This window comes from Lagopus muta, chromosome 1, assembly GCF_023343835.1.
Source record: "Lagopus muta isolate bLagMut1 chromosome 1, bLagMut1 primary, whole genome shotgun sequence".
Taxonomy (NCBI): Eukaryota; Metazoa; Chordata; class Aves; order Galliformes; family Phasianidae; genus Lagopus; species Lagopus muta.
In genome coordinates this window covers 73,123,127-73,144,673 of record NC_064433.1, presented here as the reverse complement: position 1 = coordinate 73,144,673, position 21,547 = coordinate 73,123,127, and the positions used below count along the sequence as shown (strand labels likewise).

The window sequence follows — 21,547 nt, the reverse complement described above, 5'->3', positions numbered from 1 at the left end:
TGGTTTTTTTTCCTGTTTAGCAACTCTCAGCTATGAATCTGTTCTTTATATTAGGAGCACTGTAAAAATTATTAAAGGCCATTATGTTTCTTGGAACTTACAGGTTTCTTATTAAGTTCATCATTTCCTGTTGTGGAGTTGTGTGTATATAAATAACCAAGTAAGGGCACTGATGGAGACACTTGCCTGGTACCTATGTGCAATGTTGTATGATTTGAATACTGACAATTACATCCCAATAGCTAATTTTACAAACAACACAATGTTCAAACCAGTTTCCAGGTTCTCTTCTCAGTTCTTTATGCATTTTTTGAATGCCGAATTAGTGATCATGTTCGTGTGCATGATATCAATCTCCCTGAATGTATTCTTTTCCATTTATGTTATGTGGAAGAAACTTTCCCCAAAACCAGGGAATGTTGACTGGCAAGGAATGGAGAGGTTTAGGAAAAATCTTAGAAGTGTGGGGACCCACAGTATCATGGGATTTCACTCTTGAACACCTGTGGGATCCTGAGAAACTAAACAAGTATTTTAGTCGGGGATGGTGAGATAGATCTAAGGAGGTATGATTTATCTGGGACTTGGCTTGTGCTTACCGTGCCCTATATAACAGTATTCTGGAAAGAAGGTTTCCGAGCTGAGGTTCAAGCCAAAGGGGGAAGTCTCCGAGTCAAATATGGTCAACCACAGGAGACACCAGTATCAATGTCAGTTGCCCCTGTGGAAGGCGAGAAATGCCAATGGGTGTCCTCTCATCTAGAACGGACAGAAGAAGTAAAGGAGATAAAGGAAGATACAGGCGAGGGGCCCTCCTCAAAACCACCATCATTGAAAAAGGCAACTGAAAAAACTAAGAGACATGGAGAGGAGAGTGAGGAGGAGGAGGTCACGGTTACCAATATTCATCCACCTCTGAAGATGACTGAAATCCAAGATTCAAGACAGAAGTTTACACAACACCCAAGCAAGACTATTTGTCATGGTTTTGTAATTTTGATATTGGTATTCCACATCGTAACATTATGTACAGCACGAGTAATTAAAGAGCTAATACTCCAGTTCCGTGGACTGACAACTTTCTGAATACCTGGTTCTCAGAATAGAAGAACTACATATCCCAGGAGACTTCACTATCAAAGAGAATAAAAAGTCATGGAAGGAAATCACGGGATCCTGCTCTTGGACTCGAGCTCTCTCTCGCATGCTGCCTGGCAGAGTGTGTGAGTGGGCTTCCACGCTGTGCACCTTCAGTTCAGAGTAGGCCTTTCAGTTTTGGAAACTCTCTCTTATTTTATATGATTTATTAGCCCCAATTTCAATTAGATTGTATTATGTTGTGTTTATCTTGCATTCCGATATCATAGTAAAATTAAGTTTTCCTCCTTAGATCATTGCTGCTGTTCTGTTTTTGAGCCCATCTCCCATCTCCCTACTCTTCACTTTTTCCCTTCCCGTTTTTGGGGCCAGAGGTCCCACGGATCTACTGTCCCCCTATCACCTGATTGCTTCGCTGTTGGGACAACAGGGCCAAAAGCGTGTCTCTAAATAGTGACAGATCTCCCCAACTAGGAGAGATTGCCAGAGACTCAGCTATTGACAGAGGGATTAGTAGATGTTTGGATGGCACTGCCACCCTCTAGGAACGAGTGTTATTAGCTGCGAAGGAAGGACATCCCTTCAAAGAAGCCTGAGATGAAAAAGGTTTCCAGTATTTGAAGGAAACAGCCGTGGTGGAAACGTTGTATGACCCCCACGTTTATTCCTAACGATTCACGCCAAGACCATGATCCTGAGAGAGTGAGGAGTATACCTGACACATGGAGGAAACTCTCAAGAACAGCACCAGAAAAGCAGGCTGGTATACTGGCAGCAACTTTTGACAGATACAAGGACCAACAGAGAAGACTCTCTGATTTTGAACTGATTAGTATGATTCAAAACTTTGAACAAAAGCTACCTCAATCTCACACTTTCATTTCAGCCATCTCAAAAGTAACAGACTGACTAGATAAAGTGGGGGAGGAATTGTCTCTATTGATTAACCATGACAAACCTGTAGTAGTATCAGAAACACCTGGTGAAGATCAGGATGATCAAAGGAGTCTACTGAAGAAGCTGATCAAACTAATTAAAGGCGATGAACCCTCCTCCTCACCTGTATCAAAAATCTGATATTAAGGGCAAATGCCTCCCTGCTCAAGCAAATAACCATAGTAAGACCACTCTGCGTATTGCCTTGTGGCATTTCCTACATGACTATGGAGAAGACATAAAGAGGTGGCATAACAAACACACTCCTGTACTATGAGCATGGATGAGAGAATTACAAAACAGATCAATCACCAGTGCAGTTGCTCCAGTTACTACAGGTAATGAATAGAGGGGCCCTGCCGTCAGTCAGGAGTGTCGCCTTTGTTTCAGCGACCCTGACTAAAGTCTCCCTGTGAAAGTGTTCCGACAGCCCCGGTCAGTTTCGCACGCTTTTCATGACACCAATATGGTGAGCGGCAAAATGGCGTTAATTGCAAGGAGCACATCCTTCTTAAAACTTTCCCCATGCCTTAGGGCTACTACAGTTATCTCTGACCAATGGACATGTGGCATGTCTTGTTTCCTCCTTATTTGGTCTAACCTGTTCTTCTCTCTTATCTTCAGGTCATTTGTTGCCATGGTTTCCCAGGGGCCAAGGGGCCCCTGTCGACCCTGGTGACTGCCCCAGGCCATTCAGCTAACTACACAGGAGGGGAAGGGATAACAGAGTTTATTGGACTGTGTGGATTCAATGGCCTGGCACATCAGAACTACAGAATATAAGGCACTGATGGACACTGATGCACAGTGCCCACTAATGCCCTCGAGTCACGAAGGGAGAGAATCAATTCATATTTCTGGAGTGACTGGGAGCTCTCAAGAACTGGCTGTATTCAAGGCTGAAATAAGCCCCTCTCTGGTAAAGACTGGCAAAAGCACCCTATTGTGGCTGGCCCAAGGGCTCTGTGTATACTTGGTATCAATTACCTCAGAAGGGGGCATTTCAAGGATCCCAAGGGTTATTGATGGGCCTTTGTAGCTGCTGCAGACACAGACAACACTAAGCAGCTGTCTGTCTGGTCCGGCCTGTCAGAAGATCCATCTGTTGTGGGGTTGCTACAAGTAAAAGAGCAACAGGTACCAACTGCCACAAAAATAGTGCACAGATGGCAGTATCACACCAACAGGGATTCCTTGTTGCCCATTTATAAGTTGATTCATCAACTAAAGAGTCACTGAATGACAAGCAAAAAACTCACTCCCCTTTTAACAGACTCATATGGCCAGTGTGTAAAGCCAGTAGAGAATGGAGACTGACAGTAGATTACCATGGCCTGAATGAAGTCACACCCCTGCTGGGTGCTGCTGTACCAGACATGTTAGAACTCCAGCGTGAACTGGAGTCAAAAGCAGCCAAATGGTATGCCACCACTGAAATTGCTATTGCCTTCTTTTCCATTCCTTTGGCCAGGGAATGTAGGCCAGTTTGCTTTCACCTGGAGGGGTGTTCAGTATAGCTGAAATAGTTTGCCCCAGGGTGAAAACACAGCCCGACCATTTGCCATGAGTTGATCCAAGCTGTACTGGAACAGGGCGGTGCTCCTGAGCACTTACAGTACATTGATGGCATTATCATGTGGGGCAACACAGCAAGTTTTTAAGAAAGGAGAGAAAATAATCCAGATCCTTCTGCATGCTGGTTTTTCTATTAAGAGAAGCAAAGTGAAAGGACCTGCCCAGGAAATTCAGTTCCCATGTATAAAGTGGTAAGATAAACATCATCACATCCCAACAGATGTGATCAACAAAATCACTGCCATGTCTCTGCCCACTAATAAGAAAGAGAGGCAATCTTTTCTGGGCGTAATGGTTTTTTGGAGAATGCACGTTCCAAACTATAGCCTCACTGTAAGCCCCCTTTATCATGTGACATGCAAGAAGTATAATGTGTGGGGCCCTGAGCAGCTGGCTTTTGAACAGATTAAGCACAAGATAGCCCATACTGTGGCCCTGGGGCCTGTATGGACAGGACAGAATGTAAAGAACATCCTCTGCACTGCTGCTGGAGAGAAAGGTCCCACTTGGAGTTTGTGGCAAGGACCCTCAGGAGAGACCTGAGGCTGACCCCTGGGATTCTGGAGTCGAGCATACAGGGGGTCAGAAGAGTGCTACACTCCAACTGAAGAGGAGATCTTAGCTGTGTATGAAGGGGTTCAGGATGTTTCTGAAGTAATCTCCTTCTAACACTCTGACTGCCAGAGCTGAATTGGATGTTTAAGAGAAATGATGCCACTTGGAGCAAGTGAATTGCGCTGATTACACAATGAGCTCAGATGGGGAACTTCACCTATCTAGGAATCTTAGAGGTGATCATAGATTGGCCAGGCAAAAAGTTTAGAGTATCACCAAGAGAAAAGGTATCATATGATAAACAAGCCCCACCATACAACGAACTACCAGAAAATGAAAAGAAATTTGCCCTGTTCACCGATGGATCATGTCATACTGTAGGGAAGCATTGCAGATGGAAATCTGCTGTGTGGAGCTTTACACAAGTTGCAGAGGCCACTGAAGGAAAAACAGAATCAAGCCAATTTGCAGAGGTAAAGGCTGGCCAACTGGCCTTAGGTGTTGTTGAATGGGAGAGGTGGCCAATAATCTTTATACTGACTCATGGATAGTGGCAAATGCTTTGTGGAGGTGGTTATCACAGAGGGAACAAAACTGCTTTAAGGAAAGTTGTCACAACGAGTCCCCAGTGATCTCCTACAGAATATTTACAGTATCTCTGGAAAGGTAGAAGTGAGAGCTTCCTGCAGATGTCCAATTTATTTATAGTAGGCGAGACAAAAGGGAATTTTGAGGGCCTTCAGAGAAAGAGGAGGAAAGTTAGGTGAATATACAGCAAAATGGCCAGTGAAGTTTGCAACCAACTTGTAAAAAAAAATACTTGCATGCATTGAGAGATGTGTCTGTGCCTGTTCTGGAAAAAAAAAGACCTGAACACCATGAGATATGTCTATACATACAGTTAGTTCAAAGAGAAGCTAACCAGAAAGTTGTGTAACTTGACAGCAACCACTTTGGCTCAGTGCTCTGCTTCAGTTCCTGACAAAACCAGAAATGTAGCCTTCAGTACCTGCTAAATGAAAGCTTGTGATCACTGTGAAAGCAACAAGCAAAGGTACAAAGATGTCAGGCTACATCTGGAAAGGAAAATGAAGCAAAAAAGGTAAAGTTGTCTTTACATTAATTAGTAGATTAGCCCCATTACGGATCTTGTGAACAGCTTTAGGTGCTGGAGTTCAAAACCTATGAGAATGCTTACAGAAAACATGCCAACGATACAGGGCCTCGATACACAGTCAAAGTGAACATTCTAGGAAAGACTGGGTTCCCCGATATAAAATATGCCAGGAACATTCAGTAAAATATGTGGCAGAAAGTTTAAAAACAGGAAATAGTTCTTTATACAGACTGTAATTGAACTATGGAAATTAGTGATGTGAAATTTCCGTGGCAAAAACTTAGCTGGATTCCAAAGAGACAGGGCATTGAGAAAAATATCCAGATTATCCATACATACAAATTTCAGACTGTAAAAACTTGGAATAGATTGTTATTCCAGCTATATTTTCAAATACTGAATATTAGTGTGGTGTTATACAATGTCTTTAAACATCACTTTGTCACTTAAACTTCTCAGATAACTTTCTTAAGGAAAGCCACAAGTCCCATCTGCATCAATTCTTCCTACCATCTGCTACTGAAAGTAGCATCAATGCTGCTTGATTCTACATTTGTTAAAGCCAGTGCATACATTTCAATTTAATTCCATAGTAGAGGATTAGGCCTTCATAGCCCAACACAACTGAAGTCAAGCAAGAGTGCAGCAGGCATTTCTCTGGCCCAAATTTCAGATGATCAGTGTATTTTCCTGCTAGGAAAGGTAAAGTATTGTTCAAACATCCCAGGATTAAGTTAGTCTTCATTCAGTGGCTATTAAATCTGACAAGAGACATGACATACATGCATATTGAGCAGTGTGGGTCATTTTCAATCTTACCTGTGCCTCGTCCTGAGTCATGCCAACTGCCTTCCACACCTATAGATAGCAAAAGGAATTTAGGGCCTGGAAAAAAGTGCATATATTAGCTCAGCACCTTGTGGAGCCATGCTCTTTGTTTACAGTGAATAACAGAGGTGACATGGCTACTTCTCAGTGTCTTTCCAGACTTACCAGATGATTCTTAAAAATGAGGATTGTCTCCCAATGGAAAGTCCGGTTAGTCCCTGCACCTCTAAAATAATAAACTTTAAATTTGGTTCGGTGTTCTGAAATGAACTAAGTTTCACTGAGTCAGCATTATGTTTATTTCAAATGTCATTATTCACCAATGTGTACCATTCCAAGTAATCACACACCAGATCTATCTTTTATTTCATTCAGTTCAAGTTTTCCAACTGCTCCTGCGTCAACAAAGCCTTTCAACTTTATAAAACCCTATCTCCAATACGTGGTCCTTCTCTACAGAAGGAAATTGGCTGAAACATCTTGGTCTGAAGATCCATAGGAATGTCTCTTTTACAGGCACTGCATTTTGCCCAGACAAATGTAGCTGTCACTAAAACAGGCTGAAATACTGCCATGGAAACTGCAAGACGATTCTCAGAACATACATAGACTGTGCCAATGCCTCAGTTACATCTCTCTCCCTTCCTATGATTTATCTGCTACAGAAATAGCAAAAACTGAAGTCCCACTATTTGGGGATTTGCCTTTTTATTTATTTATTTATTTTTTCTGTAAGGTATGTTTTTGCAAGACATTCCTTCTATTTAGCCTGTCTGCTTAAAGAATTATTTTGAAAAGCTACTAGGCAGATGGTCCCCAAATGTGAGTTAATAACTTGTATGTAGTTTTTGTGGAAGCTTTTTGAAATCCCTTCATGCAAAATGATTTTGCAAACTGCCATTCTTTGGCTTTGCTGGCAGACCATTTCCAAATGGTCAAGAGAAAACAGCAGATTACATTCTATTTGTATTGCACCAGACTGTTATATTTCACAGTGGTGAAAGAGGAACAAAATCATTCACAAAGCTTTTGCTGAAGATTTTTATAGAATTTGGAACTCCTTGCTGGCTACAAGGACAGGTTCTGTGTGCCTCTGTCCCTCTTATGCAGCCCTTCTGAAGCATTACTTATCACTCAAAATAAGGCTGCTTTTTCACAAAACAGTACAGTCAGGGGATTCAGCAATCATGAGTCAGACTCCACAGCATTAACAGACTATTTTAAAAATCAGATTTAAAATGTGGAGCTCTTCCAGTCTGCCTTCGCATTGTTACAGGTGCTTCATTTTTTTCATGGTAAAAAGTTAGAAATTGTCTGATATGGGGATTTTTGTCTGAGTTTTTTTAACAGATGTCACAAGGAATCCGTCACTACACCCGTGATAAAATGCTGGTATCTTTCTTAACAATTAATTAATTCCCACAAAAATCCTTCCATGTATTAATCACCAAAATTTAAGGGCCCTGCCCTTAAACTCATCCGTAAATTTGATCCAGTACATTCAAATAATCAAGTAAGAGCTCCAAATTGATAGTTAACAGCGTGTTAGTCTTTCCCACAGATACAGCAAAACCTTCTACTACAAGGGAACAGAAAATAACACTTCCTTCTGCACTGAGCCAAAGACTGGAGGGTAAGGAACACATTTCAAGATGTGTTTTATGTTGTTCCTTCTTAGAAATCCTATATTGATAATACATGTGTATCTATCTATCTACATATATTTAAATCCCTGCTCTTTTATTTCTCACAAGGAGAGGATGAGAGTACCAATATGTGAAAGTTGTGGACCATACTTCTGGCAGCGTCACTGGAGGAGTCTCAGGCACAGAATCAGTAATGAACACAGTATAAGAAAGTAAACAGATGGCATGGGTTAGACTGAAAGAGTGAAGTCTAGATTTAAACACGTTTGCAGGTAACACAGCAGAGTGCATATAACTGCTGTTCTATTAGAGAGCACTGAATTAACAGTAGTTCTGGCCAGTTGTACCTAACAGTGTCATTGGAGTATATAACTGTAAACCAGGACGGCAAAAAGGACAACGTGGTCCTTAAAATGGAGAAGTTAGTCTCCCAGAAAGGAAGTGTGCCTTCCATTCTCCACCCTGATGATGTTAGATATTAGGCAAGTAGTTTGGGACTCAGTTGTGCTTTTCAGTTCCGATATTAAACACGGCATACATGCTTTGCTTTTCTTCTCTCAATTCTCAAAACAGGCCAAAAAATATTGTAGCAAAAGCTACCACTGGCCCACATTTATTTTGCTCTACCAGGGCTCTCCCTGGTGAAGAATGTTTGGAGAGCATGTGGGTGAGAATGAAGGTGTGGGCTGGTATGGCTGACATCATTGTGGAGATGTACTACAGGTCACCTGATCAGGAGGATGAAGTCACTGAGGCCTTCTAGAAGCAGCTGGAAGTAGCCTCGCAATCCCATGCACTGGTTCTCATGGGGGATTTTAATCATCCAGATATTTTTTAGGTAAGCACTTACTAAGCTGATGTCTGTCCATGGGACACCTCAAGTCATCGAGAGCAACCAACGGATTCATGTCACTGGCACAACAATACAATTCTGGGTAGAAGAAAACAACATTGAATGGCGATTCCACCTGCCATATAATCTGTTGGGGGCCAGTCTCACTGGACGTTATAACTGTTTCCTTAAGGCTGTCCTGAAGAGAGACTCTCAGTCCCTGCAGGGGTGGACAAAGAGTCTCTGTGAAACCCTGCAGGACCTAAATGAAAGACCTAGAGATGGCAGACACAATGCCCTGAAAATACTACAGACAACATGGACCTCCCTGCTTAGAATCCATGTTACAGGCACTGGTAATCAGGTAAAACCCCAGATAGGCAATGTAAATAATCATCTGCCCCCTGGCCCTGAGAATTTAAATTCGAGAACCCATAGAATAAAATGGCCTTGGAAGGTGCAGATAGAACCAAAGTGGTGTGGTTTACTTGCACCTTGGGGAAGATTATTGGAGGTGGGAGGCTGAGTAGTTATTCTGGTAATCAGTATATGGTGTATTGATATTGTGGTCAACACTATGATCTTCATTGCTAAAGAGACCCCCATCATGTCCCTGTGGCAGATCAGGACACCCCCTTTGGTGCCTGACATAGTTGTGTAGCAGCAGATATCTGGCCAAAGGTTGTAGTACAGACAGCTGGGGCATGCCCCAGTATGAGCCTAAGTGTTGACCCAGTATAGGAATACAGCCTGTATCTTGCCCTGGAGGGCAGGCCTTCCCCTCCTGGTTCCTCCGAAATATCTGTATTACTCCCTATGACTCTTTGAGCTTCTAGGATCATTGGAAGGAACAAAATGCTATCAAAGCTTTCCGGTGTTGCTGTAAAATCATGTGTGATACCTGGTGATGGGACAGGTGGAACAAAGGATGGACCTGCACCACACGGCTGCCTGCCTCCGGTAATACCATCAAACACACTGGGGGTGTGGTACGGACAGCCAGGATATGCCTCAGTGCAAGCTGAAGTGTTGACCCAGGACAGGAACATGCCCTGTATCTTGCTGTTGGGGTTGGGCCTACCCCTTTCTTGTAACTCTGAAATATCTATGCTACTCCCTGTGAGTTTCTTTGAGTCCACATGGTTACCAGAAGGAGTAACATGGCATTGATCTGTGTGATAGCTGGCGGTGGACTACACGGGACTCATGCAACATGAGTCCAACCTTCCCTTGTCCAAGAAATAGTGTTCCTCTAGGAGAACTCTTGAGTACTGGCCCATGAAAGAACACGAACTTCAACCATGAACCATTCATCAGTTGTCTCATATTTTGTCAGTCTACACCATGACAGCCAAATTGTATTAGTGCAGTGGTGTATTGGATCACTATAATGAAAAGAGCTTACCTTTAACCTGCTCAAGCAGGTTCAAGGTGAAGTATAGTGGGTGAAGTATAGTGGTAATGCTAAGTCACAGCTTGAAACAGTGACTGAGCATCTGGTGAGAAGGCAGGACCAACTGAGGGGAGCTCAGGTGCATGCAATGCAGCAGAGTGGCTGGAGGAGGTGAAGCCAGGATCCACCCCTTCTCAGACCTCATTTAAAGGTTGTCAGTCGCACTGGGTGTTTCTTGCTGGAAATTCTTGTGTACCTGGGCCTTTCAAAGGTAAGTTGATTCTTTGCTTTGTTTCTGTGCCCATAGATGTTGCATTTGAGCAAGTCCTTACTTGTTGTAGCATAGGACCTTGTTACTCTGCTGTCACTGTTGTGCTTTCTGTTGTGTTACAGTACATATAGTTCACTTTCTTCCTCTGTTATTGATACTTTCTTTTGAGCTCATATAGGCTGATTTGTTTAGTAATAGGGATTTTAGAATTTTAGTTTAACTACCAGTGTAATGACTTAGCAAAATGAATCAGTGAGTGCTAGTTCTAAAACTTTTTCTTTCAACTTTGCTTGGTGTGCCAACAGCCTTATTTTTTTCTTAATTCTACTTCACAAGAAGCACTGGACTCATAACATACTTTTATCTTATGCACTCACCAGGTGCTAGGACATTCTCCTCAGATTTCTTCTAGACTCTTTTGGAAGAAGCTTATTATGACCTAACAAGAAATGGAAGTTTGCCAAATCGGGGGAAAAAAAGCAGCTAAAAGCCGGCAAAAAAGTCTCAGTGATTAGGTTTATGGTGGAAAAGTAGGGAGAAATTAAATGGGTGTACAATCACTCTAAATGCAACTGTGTGTGCCAAGAAGGTCATTTGCATACAGTAATGAGTTCTTCAAAAGGAATGAGTATGTATGCTAATGTGCTGTGTGTTTATATCTTAACTGTTTAAATGTAGAACCTGAACTCTGAGAGCATGAGCTTGTTCTTTCTCTCAGTATGTACCATGAGGAATCAAGAAATATTTTCTAACATTACCTCAGAGTTTGGAGTTTTCTTCCTGGGTTTTGGATAATAAAGCCATAGCTAATTTTGGTGTTGTTTCTTGCTGTTTTTTGAACTCAGTTTTTATTTATTATCAGTCCAGAAATAATATTTAAAATTCCTTGAATATTTCTGAGGAAATCTGTCTGTGGGCATATCTGCTCTAGAGTAGATAAGTTTTTACTCTAGCATCATGTTTCCTATTTCTTTCTCTACATCCCTTTTCATGTTATTAGATTATTTTTTTTTCTTTTCATAAAGATTATTGTATAATGGAATCCATTTTGTACAAGGGATTTTTCACTGTTTGTTTGACTAATGATACTGAAGACTGTGGTAGAACTCCCAGTGATTTCCCACCCCAAAGACTGTTTACAGCGTGGCATTTCCCTCAAGTTCACTGCTAGTGAAACTATATAACCTGGAGCAGCTCAGAAAGCAAAGAGTGCAGATAGATTGCAGTGAAGGTATCTTTAGTAGTCTCTTTAAAAGTCACTGATTCAATTAGATCACATTAGAACTCTCACAAAAATAGCACAAGATACTTGTACTATTTCTTGCCTCTGAGGCAGCTGAGAACAATATCTGAATCAAGTTGCAAGGAAGCAATTCTGTCCTCGCAATTAAACTTCTAGTGAAGTTTTCTTCTAGAGCAGTAGCACGTGAATTTTCCCAAAGTACAGAGCCACAAGACTGTAGTCCATTAAATAGCTGCAGTTCAACAGATGCAAAGAGATGAAACAGCAAAGATGAAACAGCCACCTTGCTCCTTTGTCAACAGTTGAACAGTGTGACCCTTACACTGTTACTCTCTTTTGACCTCAAGGACTCTACTAATAAAGCAGCATTGTGACAGGTTTGCTAGTCACATTTCATCCCAGGAAAGAAGAGGAATAAAACACCGAGCAGTCAGATGGAGGCAGATCACAATCACTTTACTAAAAGAACCTGTGGAACATTGCCCCACTAACAAGAGAAACTGTGGTAAAGGCAGTTCTGAGACAGGTGCCTTTTGTTACAACCATTATCATGTCAGATATCTAAAAGTTGATATCAATTGAGAATCTTACCTATTTATTCTGAACTAAGGTCTTCCTCCATCCAAAAAGATATATTGAGTTAAAACCAAGTAAAATAAAATAGAAGTTAAATACGGAGGGCAGGCTGGTATGATCCTCTCTTCCATCACTGGAGGGGGGGGGAGGAAAAAAACCTTCAAGTTTCAAGGACAGAATTCATTAATGCACAAAATTAGTGTATATGCACAGTGAGCAAAATGAATGTATAAAGTGCATTTATTGGGTAGGAATAGTTTTAGCTTTTGACTGAAATTGTGCTGTCCTAGTAGACTGTACTTAGCAAAAAATTTGCTCTGCTACCACAACAACAATGCAGTCAAAATTTGGGGAACATTGAAGAATGACTGAACCTGGATCATGTATTGCATAGCTTTGAAACTTCCACATTCCCTCTATTTCCTTCCCCAAGTTCCTTGTTCTTCAGGTAGCTCTAAGTATGGATGAATATTCCTTATAGAAATCAGTACTACTGATTACTACTGGTACTGAAAAAACTTAAGCTTACATAGTTCATTTGATCATTGTGTCTTTCTTCTGGCCTTCTCCCACTATGCTGTTCAAGTAGTATGCCAAAGCAATACTGTATTTGTTGTAGACAAAATATTTCTGAATAACATTAACACCTAAAAAGCATATATGCTTTGGATAAGGCTTAAGTAGTCTCTTCAAAAATGTTTTCTATAGTTTTTTCATTCATATAGTACTTAATCATTTAAATTCTATTGTTATTACAGCAGTATCTAGAAAACCTAAATGAGATAAAGATTCCCTTGTTAAAGAAAAATACAGATAACTAATACAATATTTCTCCTGCAGAACAGTGTAAAGAGACTTGACAGGATACCACTGCACAAGTTTGATACTGAAAAATGAAGTCACTTGTTCTGCAGGACTCTAAGTCTATTTCCTTTCAGTCCCAATCAATACACTGCCTGACTTTTTTTTGTTTCTGCACACTGAAACTTGACAAGATGATGACTGAACATGCTTTTATTTCAGGAAGTATAACGTTTCTAGTCACTTGATAGTCCTCAAAAACTAATCGTAGGCAGGAATATGTAGAAAAAAGAAACAGATCTCCATAGTAAGCTTGTAAGTTGTATGATGATGTCAACAGCAGGCCATCATGTAGGCATTTGTGTACTCTCTTTCTTGGTTCTAAGTCAAACAACTACTTGAAAAGGCTGGATAAGAACCATAAACTCAGTAGTGACTGCTGGAGGCCAAGATAACAGAATGGCTCATTTTCGAAGGGGCCTTAAAAACCATCTAATTCTGAACACTCTGCTGAAGCCTGATTTGCAGTCTGTACGCATTAAATGGGAACATCACCATGCTTTGAAACACGGTGACAACAATCCTCATAAAGCCTATTAAAAATGAAGCAGTTAAATGTCTCCTGGAACAAACCAGATAATGGAACTCTAGAACTAGATCAAAACTGAAAGGGGGAAATGAGATCAAACAGTAACTACTGTGTGCAGAAAGTAGAACTGATGGAACATCTTTGAGCTGGGCCCAGAATGATGCAACATCTGGTGAAGAAAGGGAGAAGAGATTTGGAAAACCAGAACAACAGAAATAGAGAGTTTGTTCTTTGTTTTGGTGATGCTGTGTAAGAGCATCCAGATGGCCTGACTGTACATTCAAGTTCTAATAACACACAGCCCATTTTCAAAGAATAAAGGGAGCCTTACCAGAGGACGAAGACAAGGAAATGAAAGGCAAGGAATTCATAATATGTGAATCAACAAGATAATACCAGCAAACAAAGCTGGGAATACTGCTCAGTGGGATATTATTCATGCCTATAAGGATTAGTTTGATGGTGATATGTCAACTGTAGATACTGATTTGTCTCAGAGTATCACATATATTGTTGCTTAATCTAATGTCTGTACCATTTGGGTCTGATACACTTTCTGTTACTGTGGAAGTTCATGAGAACACATTCAGGGTGTGCTTTCTGGCCTCTTCTTATAGAAGCATCTTCCCAGTGAAGGGGTACCATGTCACATGTTCAAGAACTGTTTTCCAAAGATGGATATGGTCCTAATTTCTTAAATATTGAGATCCTCAGGCCCTCTCTCATGGTTTAGGCTTCCTAAGTTTCACAAGTTCACTAGTGAAATTAAGGTAATAATTGTTTATTTTTAAACAGAAACTTGGGTGGAAAAAAAACCACACCAGACTCCTTAAAAATATAAGCCAAGAATTTACTGAATTGACATTAAGTTTTGACTTTCTAACACCAGTAAGATAGGTTGAACCAATATAAGAAGATATCTGTGATTACAGAATGAGCTGGAATAACTTGAGGCATGGTTTCTCAAGACAGGAAAGTTAACACAGTCATAGAATAATACCATCCATTCCCTTTCTCTACAGTTTACTACCAATTTTATCCAACATTAGTAAATAAAAAGTTTCAAAGACACAGTTATTGCAAGTTTCAGGAATAACAATGATTAAGTAGGAGAAAAGGGGAGGAGAAAAAGCTGAATTGATACTGTAGTACAGGTTTGTCCACCCCGTAGCCTGCATGTAGACTGACACAACTTGCATTGTAGCCTGCTCTCTATACCATGCCATCATGCTCTGAAAGTAATGAATCCTATTTTATTATGCTGGCCCATGTTAGAGGCAGATGGTGGTGGTATGGCAATGATGGTGAAAGTTCAACCAACTTTCCAGTCCATTTTGTTGCTATGTAACAGATAGAGGCATAGGGACAGTCTGAGAAAATGGTACCTGTCATGGAAGTGTACATGCAGCAGAAATGTGCTATTGAATTCCTCCGTATGGAAAAAATGGTGCCCACTGACATTCACCAACATTTGCTGAAAGTTTTTGGATGTTTTTGAACGCAGAGGGTGGTGATGCGTTTCAGCAGTGGCAATAGTGGGTTGCCTTTGCTGGTGCAGTAGGAAATCCCACACCAGTCAGAGAACAGCGTTATTGAACCATCAGTATTTAAGACTGACCAGCAGGCATGCTAGTATTTCCAAACAGGCAAACTGAAGTCATGGCAATATGAAACAACATCTGAGAGTAGGCATTCTGTACAAAATGCAAGGAAATTTCCATGGAATCAACTAGGAGGCATGTCAGAAGCATGAACCAACAATGCTGACAGGAGTTCAAAAGGATCAGTTCTGCGTCAGAAAAAGCATTCAAGTGTTACATACCTCTTTGGTCCTGTGAACTCATGGAAAGATAGTTTTTTGTTTTTTGTTTTTTTTTTTAATGAAAATTCCATGATTCTCAACCATGTCTTTAATCAAAAAATGATGGCTTCTTCCTGATTGCTGCTGGAGGACAGCCTCCACAAACTAGCAGCAGTAAATTAGCAAGCCTGAAAAGTAAACCTGAGCAAGCATCAAGACCTCAGTAAGTTACTAAGTACTTTACAGACTTCTTATTTTGCATTTGGAAAAAAAAGTGATTCAAACATTATGTAAATGACAGGCAAAAATTTTCTGTGAACCCAAACAGCTCAAAAGCAAACAAGGTTTTCCAAACATGCTGCATAGTACTTCAAAAGGTATGCATATCCAATCCTTGGCCTGTGAACTTCATGTGCCTTGGCCCCTACCCCTGCATCATCATGGCGGAGGCTCTTTCGTTGTGTGGCCCAAAACAGACCCAGCTGTACATCCATTGTTTGGTAAATGTCAAATACTCATGTGCAATTGGTACTGTCTGAGCTGAAACCAGGACATAGAATGGGCACAGTGCAGTGCTAACTCAAGTTACAGCAAATAATTTTATGGATCTTGATATAATAGCTAAACCAGCCAGTTGATTAGCAAAAAATATGCAGACTAGTTTTCCGTTTTGAAAAGAATTCTGAGAACAGATTTCAAGATTGCAAAAGAATCGTCAGTGGTTTGGTATATAAGCAAAACAATTTTCAGTTGATATAAACATATTACCTACAGATTTTCAAATGGAATGAACAGAGCTGCAATGAAATATAACTCAATTAAAAATAAAATATTTTTCTTTCAAGACTTGTATAAACTCTCGCTAGAAAAAAACAATCTCTTGCTTCACCATCCTGCCCTATTCATTCTGTCACTTTTGAGCAGTATGCACATTAGTGAACAAATGTTGTCAAGAATGAAGTACATAAGGTAAAATTTAATCAGAAATCTTCACAAGAATTGAGAATTCACTAACCTGCAATCATTTCCATTGAAACAGACAAACAGATGCATTAGTTTCAAAAAAGCAAGATCAAATATCCCACAAGTCTAATGTTTTAAGTTTTAATGAAAATGTTGAAAGTAAGTTTTACTTAAATACAGTAATTACATATTTTACAAGGGCTGCTCTGAAATTAATGCCTCCTAATTTATGATGTTGGAACATTCCATCAGAAACAGATGGTGGTGGTATGGTGGTAGCGATTGAACTTTCCCAGCAATATTCCATTTCATTCTGCTGCTGTGTGACAGATGGCAGCAAAAGGGCAATCTGACAAACTGACATCTGATGTTGAAGTGAATGTGAGACAAAACTGTTCATTGAATTCCTTAATGTGGAGGGGGAAAAAAAAGCATTCACTGACATACACTGACACTTGCTGAGTTATGGAGACCAAACAGTGGATGTTAGCACAGTGAAGTGGTGGGTGGTGTGTTTCAGTAATGGTGATAGTGACAATGGGTCACCCCTGCTGATGCAGATTTTCACATGCGGCATGTAAGTTCTTGTCCACTGTTGGTGAAAATGCAGAGCTAATGGTGATGACTATGTTGAAAAACACTGTTTTGTAGCTGAGAATTTGCTCTATTGAACAGTATTACTGTTCTCATTGTGTCTGCTATAATTTCCATGGAAATAAATAGAAAGCATTACTTTCAGAGCATATGTGGTCTGAGACAATTCCTCTTTACTCAATATGGCCCAGGTAAGCCAAAAGTTGGACACCTATGGGATAAGAGAAGAGGAAATAAATAAAAAAGTCCATATGTAAGGACTCAATCTTACTGTCTCTTGCCCCTATGGGAGAAGAGGATGACAGGATGAACAGCAAGATACAGAGATAAACACAGATATATTTATAGAGATAGGGCATATATACCAGTATATAAGTATACATATCTATATAGATAGTTACAAAACCAAAAATCCTCTAGAGCCTGTATGGAACACTGGGACATAGAAAAAGTGGAGAAATATCAGTAGAAGAGTTCTGCAATTACGAAACAAAATAGCATAATTAGGTAATGTACCAATCCCAGCTGGAGGTGTTTTCTCTCTGTGGAAGAAGGGATGGGATACCAGGAGTCTGGTTCCCAGTACTGGATCAGTAATTCTGGAGGATGTAAGACAGAAACAGTGGATTGAAACTGTAAGCAAACCACGGACCACTGTCTATACAGCCAAAACTTTCTCAGGCACCTCTTGCAGAGGGAGATAATCATCCACACAGTCAGAGTCTGGAGGGAAAAGGGAAAACTGGGATCTACCCTCAAGCAGAAAGTTTGCCTGTATTGTGTTTAGAAGCCAACAGCATCTGTTCCTTGTCTGTTCAAGCCATAGGTTCTGTGAGTGCTAGTGCACAGGAACAGAGTTTTAGTACAATGAATAATTACAGTTATTCAATACAGTAATAACACTGTAGAAGATTACTACTAGCACAGTGGATGACCTTGTGTAAATAAGCTGCCACAGATTCATCCATGCAGAATGAAACATTTATTCAATTGGATGTCTTCACTTTCTGTCACTGAAGTATACCCAAACCTCGAGAACAAGAAAATAGCTTTAAAAGTTAAGTTGCTGCTCAGCCAGAAGCCCTCGTCTCACTGCTAATCAAGGCTTCAGAGCACATGTTATAAGTCAGACTTATAGTAATACAAGACAGAGCTTATCTGAAAGTTTATTCCTTTCCTGCCTTGAAAAAAATCACCTCTTTCATCCTCAGAAATGACTAAAGAGATGTTCAGGTTGCTGTTTGCTATATAAAAAAAAATCTTCCTTCATGCTTAGGCATACTGTAGGTAATCACTGTGAAGATTCTCCCTTGCTCGGTTGCCCTTACACTTACAGTGCTCTCTCTCCCATTAAAAGGAGTGGAGAGGAGGCTGTGCATAACTATAAGCACTCTTTCAGAAGCTTAGTTCAAAGTACCATGAAACCCATAACATCTTCTTCATTTTGAGCAGAAGGGGAATAAGAGAAAAATATTCTATATATTACTGCCAGATTGAAGGTCAGTGAGGATAATCTCATTCAATTCTATGGGTTTTGAATGAGACTCACAGACCTTTATTTTAAGGTAGGAAAGGAGCTATTGCTGGCTGCTTAAAATATACTGTCATTGACTAGCTAACTTCTTGTGCATGAGGCAATACTCTTGTTTTTGTTATACTTTGACAATGAGAGGTCTTTTAAGCTTCATTCAGCATATGTTCATTTTCCCCAACTGACCACTAAACCAGACTGCCCAGAGACACATCCAGCCTGGCCTTGAATGTCTATAGGGATGGGGCATCCACAACCTCCTTGGGCAACCTGTTCCAGTGTGTCACCATCCTCTGTGCGAAAAAACTTCCTCCTAATATCTAACCTAGACCTCCCCTGTCTCAGTTTAGAATCATTCCCCCTATTCACTATCTACCTTTGTAAACAGTTGTACCCTCTCCTGTTTATATGCTCTCTTCAAATATTGGAAGGCCACAATGAGGTCTCCCCAGAGCCTTCTCTTCTCCAAGCTAAACAAGCCCAGTTCCCTCAACCTTTCCTCATAGGAAAGGTGCTCCAGCCCTCTGATCATCCTAGCGGCCCTCCTCTGAACCTGCTCCATGTCTTTCTTGTGCTGGGAACCCCAAGCCTAAATACAGTATCCAGAAGGGGCCTCACAAAGGCTGAGTAGAGGGGGACAAACGCTTCCCTCACCCTGCTAGCCTCTCTTCTTTTAATGCAGCCTAGAACACAGCTGGCCTTCTGGGCTGCAAGTGCACACTGCTGGTTCATGTTCAGCTTTTCACCCACCAGGACCCCACACCCCCCATCACAGAGGTGAGGCTCACCAGCCTGTAGTTCCCTGGGTTTTCCTTTCTCCCTTTCTTAAAAATAGGAGTAATGTTTCCCCTTTTCCAGTCACTGGGTATTTCATCTGACAGCCATGATTTTTCAAATATGGTGGAAAGTTGTTCAACAACCACATGAGCCATTTCTCTGGGATGCACATCATCTGGCCCCACGGACTTGTAAAGATTCAGTTCATGAGAAGGTCTTAGACTTGTTCTACTGATATAGTGGGATGGGAACCACTCCTCTCACCACCCCCACAGATATGGGGAGCCTGACCACCAGTGAAGACGAAGGCAAAGCACTCACTGAGTACCTTAGATTTTTTGTGTATCTGAGGAAGCCAGCTCCCCGTTATCTTTTATTAGAGGCAGAATGCTCTCCTTGGTCTGTCTCCTTCTGCCTATGTACCTATAGAATCCCTTGTTATTTTTCATATCGTTTGCCAAGTTCAGCTCCATCACTCCTTGGCTTTCTTAACGCTATCTCTACACATGCGGACAGCAGCCTTGTATTCCTCTTAGGCTACACAACCCTTCTTTAACTTCCTGTGTATTTTCCTTTTTTCCCTCAATTTAAGCTGCAGGTCCTTTCTCAGATATGCTGGTCACCTTCCTCCCCTGCTCGACTTCTTCTGCTGAAGAATGGAGAGCCATTATGTTCTCAGAAGGGTGTCCTTAAAGAGCTGCCAGCTCTGTTCTGTACCTATGCCCTTAATGACAGTTTCCCAGGGGATCCCATGCAGCAGTTCCTTGAGCAGCCAGAATTTTGCTCTCCTGAAGCATGGGGTCCTGACTCTACTTTTTGCCAGGCCTGCATTCCTCAAGATCAACTCCACTGGTCACTACAGCCCAGGCTGCGTCCAATCTTAACCTCTCTAATGCCCTCCTCTGCATTGATGAGCACCAGGTCCAATAGGGCTTCACCTCGATTTGGTTCATCTAATACTTGGACTAGGAAGTTATCCTCAACAGATTCTAGGAATCTCCTGGATTGTCTGCCACCCTCTGTGCCGCTATCCCAGCAGATATCTGTGTAGTTGAAATTCCCCACCAGGACAAGAGCCTGCAAGCACGACACTTTCTGCAGCTGAAGCAAGAAAGACTTGCCAACAGGCTTCCCCTGATCTAGTGGCCTGCAGCAAATCCCAAACACTAGATGCCCTTTATTGGACCAATCCTTGATTTTAACCCACATGCTCTCAACCTTATCATAGCTGTTACTCGGACACAGCTCTTTGCAATCTATCCACTTCCTAATATAGAGGCAACTCCCCTACCCCTCCTATTCCGTCTATCCCTTCTGAAAAGCCTGTAGTCCTCAACAGAGTATTCCAATTGTGAGATTCATCCCACCATGTTTCTGTGATATCAATTAGGTCTTACTTTCCCAATTGTGCCACGCTTTCAATTTCCTATTTTTATTCCCATTCTGCGTGCGTTGGTGTAGAGGCATTTCAGCTTGGCTATTGGTTCATTGCCTTCTCAGAGGAGTCCTCCCTAGTACCTCCACAGCAAGTCTGAGATTTTCCCCTAACATCTCCCAAGGTGACAGTATTCCCATTCTCTTCTCTCTCTCTCATCTAGTACCCTCCCTTTCCCTGTCATATCTTATTAAAACTCTGCTAACCAGCCCAGCCAGCTTGCTCCCTAGAATATTTGTGCTCCTTCTAGTCAGAAGCCTCCTGTCTGCCATCAGCATTCCCAACCTGTGTCCCAAGCCATAGTACTCAAAGCCCTGAGTGCGACACCATTCACAAAGTCATTCATTCTGAAGAAGTTACATTACATACTCTAATTCAACTAAAACCCCACAAAAAGTGGAATATACAGTTTATATAAAGTAGCTTCTTCCAGCCCAGTGCAAAGAAATAAACCAAATATTATAAAATAATATCAAAGCAATTATACAGTATAGCAGATTCTTCTTATGAATGGAACAAAAATAACTTCAAGCATCTTCCTAATTTAAATGTGTTGTTCATAGTTAGCACAGACAAGAAATTAGTATTCATGCTACTTAGTCTGTGGATGAGTCTTGTTTTCAACAGTGGTTATAATTCTTACATAAAACTCACTTCTAGTAATGCCAAGCAAATCAGCTCCTTGTCCTTTCTCCAGTCCTCTAGAATGTGTATTTTCTCTCCTTTACAAATTCTGCCAGACAATATCCCAACTGCCTCCTATAGTCTGAGATAACAGTGTACAAATTAAGATAATCCAAAAAATACTTTTATAATGAACTCTCTTAAAAATATTTTATGCCAGGGATGAAAATAAAATATTCTCTTGCAAACAGAAAAAAACAGAAAGTCATGTTCCTTTGCTTATTAACAAAAGTCCTGAACAGTTAACAGTATTTCCTAGTTATGAGTCATATTTTTCTCCTGATGAAAGAATCATACATGAT

The 21,547-nt window shown here is 41.0% G+C and overlaps 1 protein-coding gene across 3 annotated transcripts in view; it reads right to left on the bottom strand.

The window, feature by feature from the left end:
• Nucleotides 1-4,725: 4,725 nt before the first annotated feature.
• LOC125688134 (potassium voltage-gated channel subfamily A member 5-like) overlaps nucleotides 4,726-21,547 on the bottom strand; it is a 49,934-nt gene continuing 33,112 nt past the window's right edge. The window contains exons 2-3 of one of the 3 annotated variants that reach the window (XM_048933766.1): nucleotides 6,101-6,139; nucleotides 4,726-4,901 (exon numbers count right to left, since the gene is read on the bottom strand). The gene's annotated coding sequence lies outside the window, so the exon portion shown is untranslated. Of the gene's footprint in view, nucleotides 4,902-5,339; nucleotides 6,167-21,547 lie in introns of those variants that run through there. The other 2 variants (XM_048933765.1, XM_048933762.1) reach the window with 2 other exon arrangements.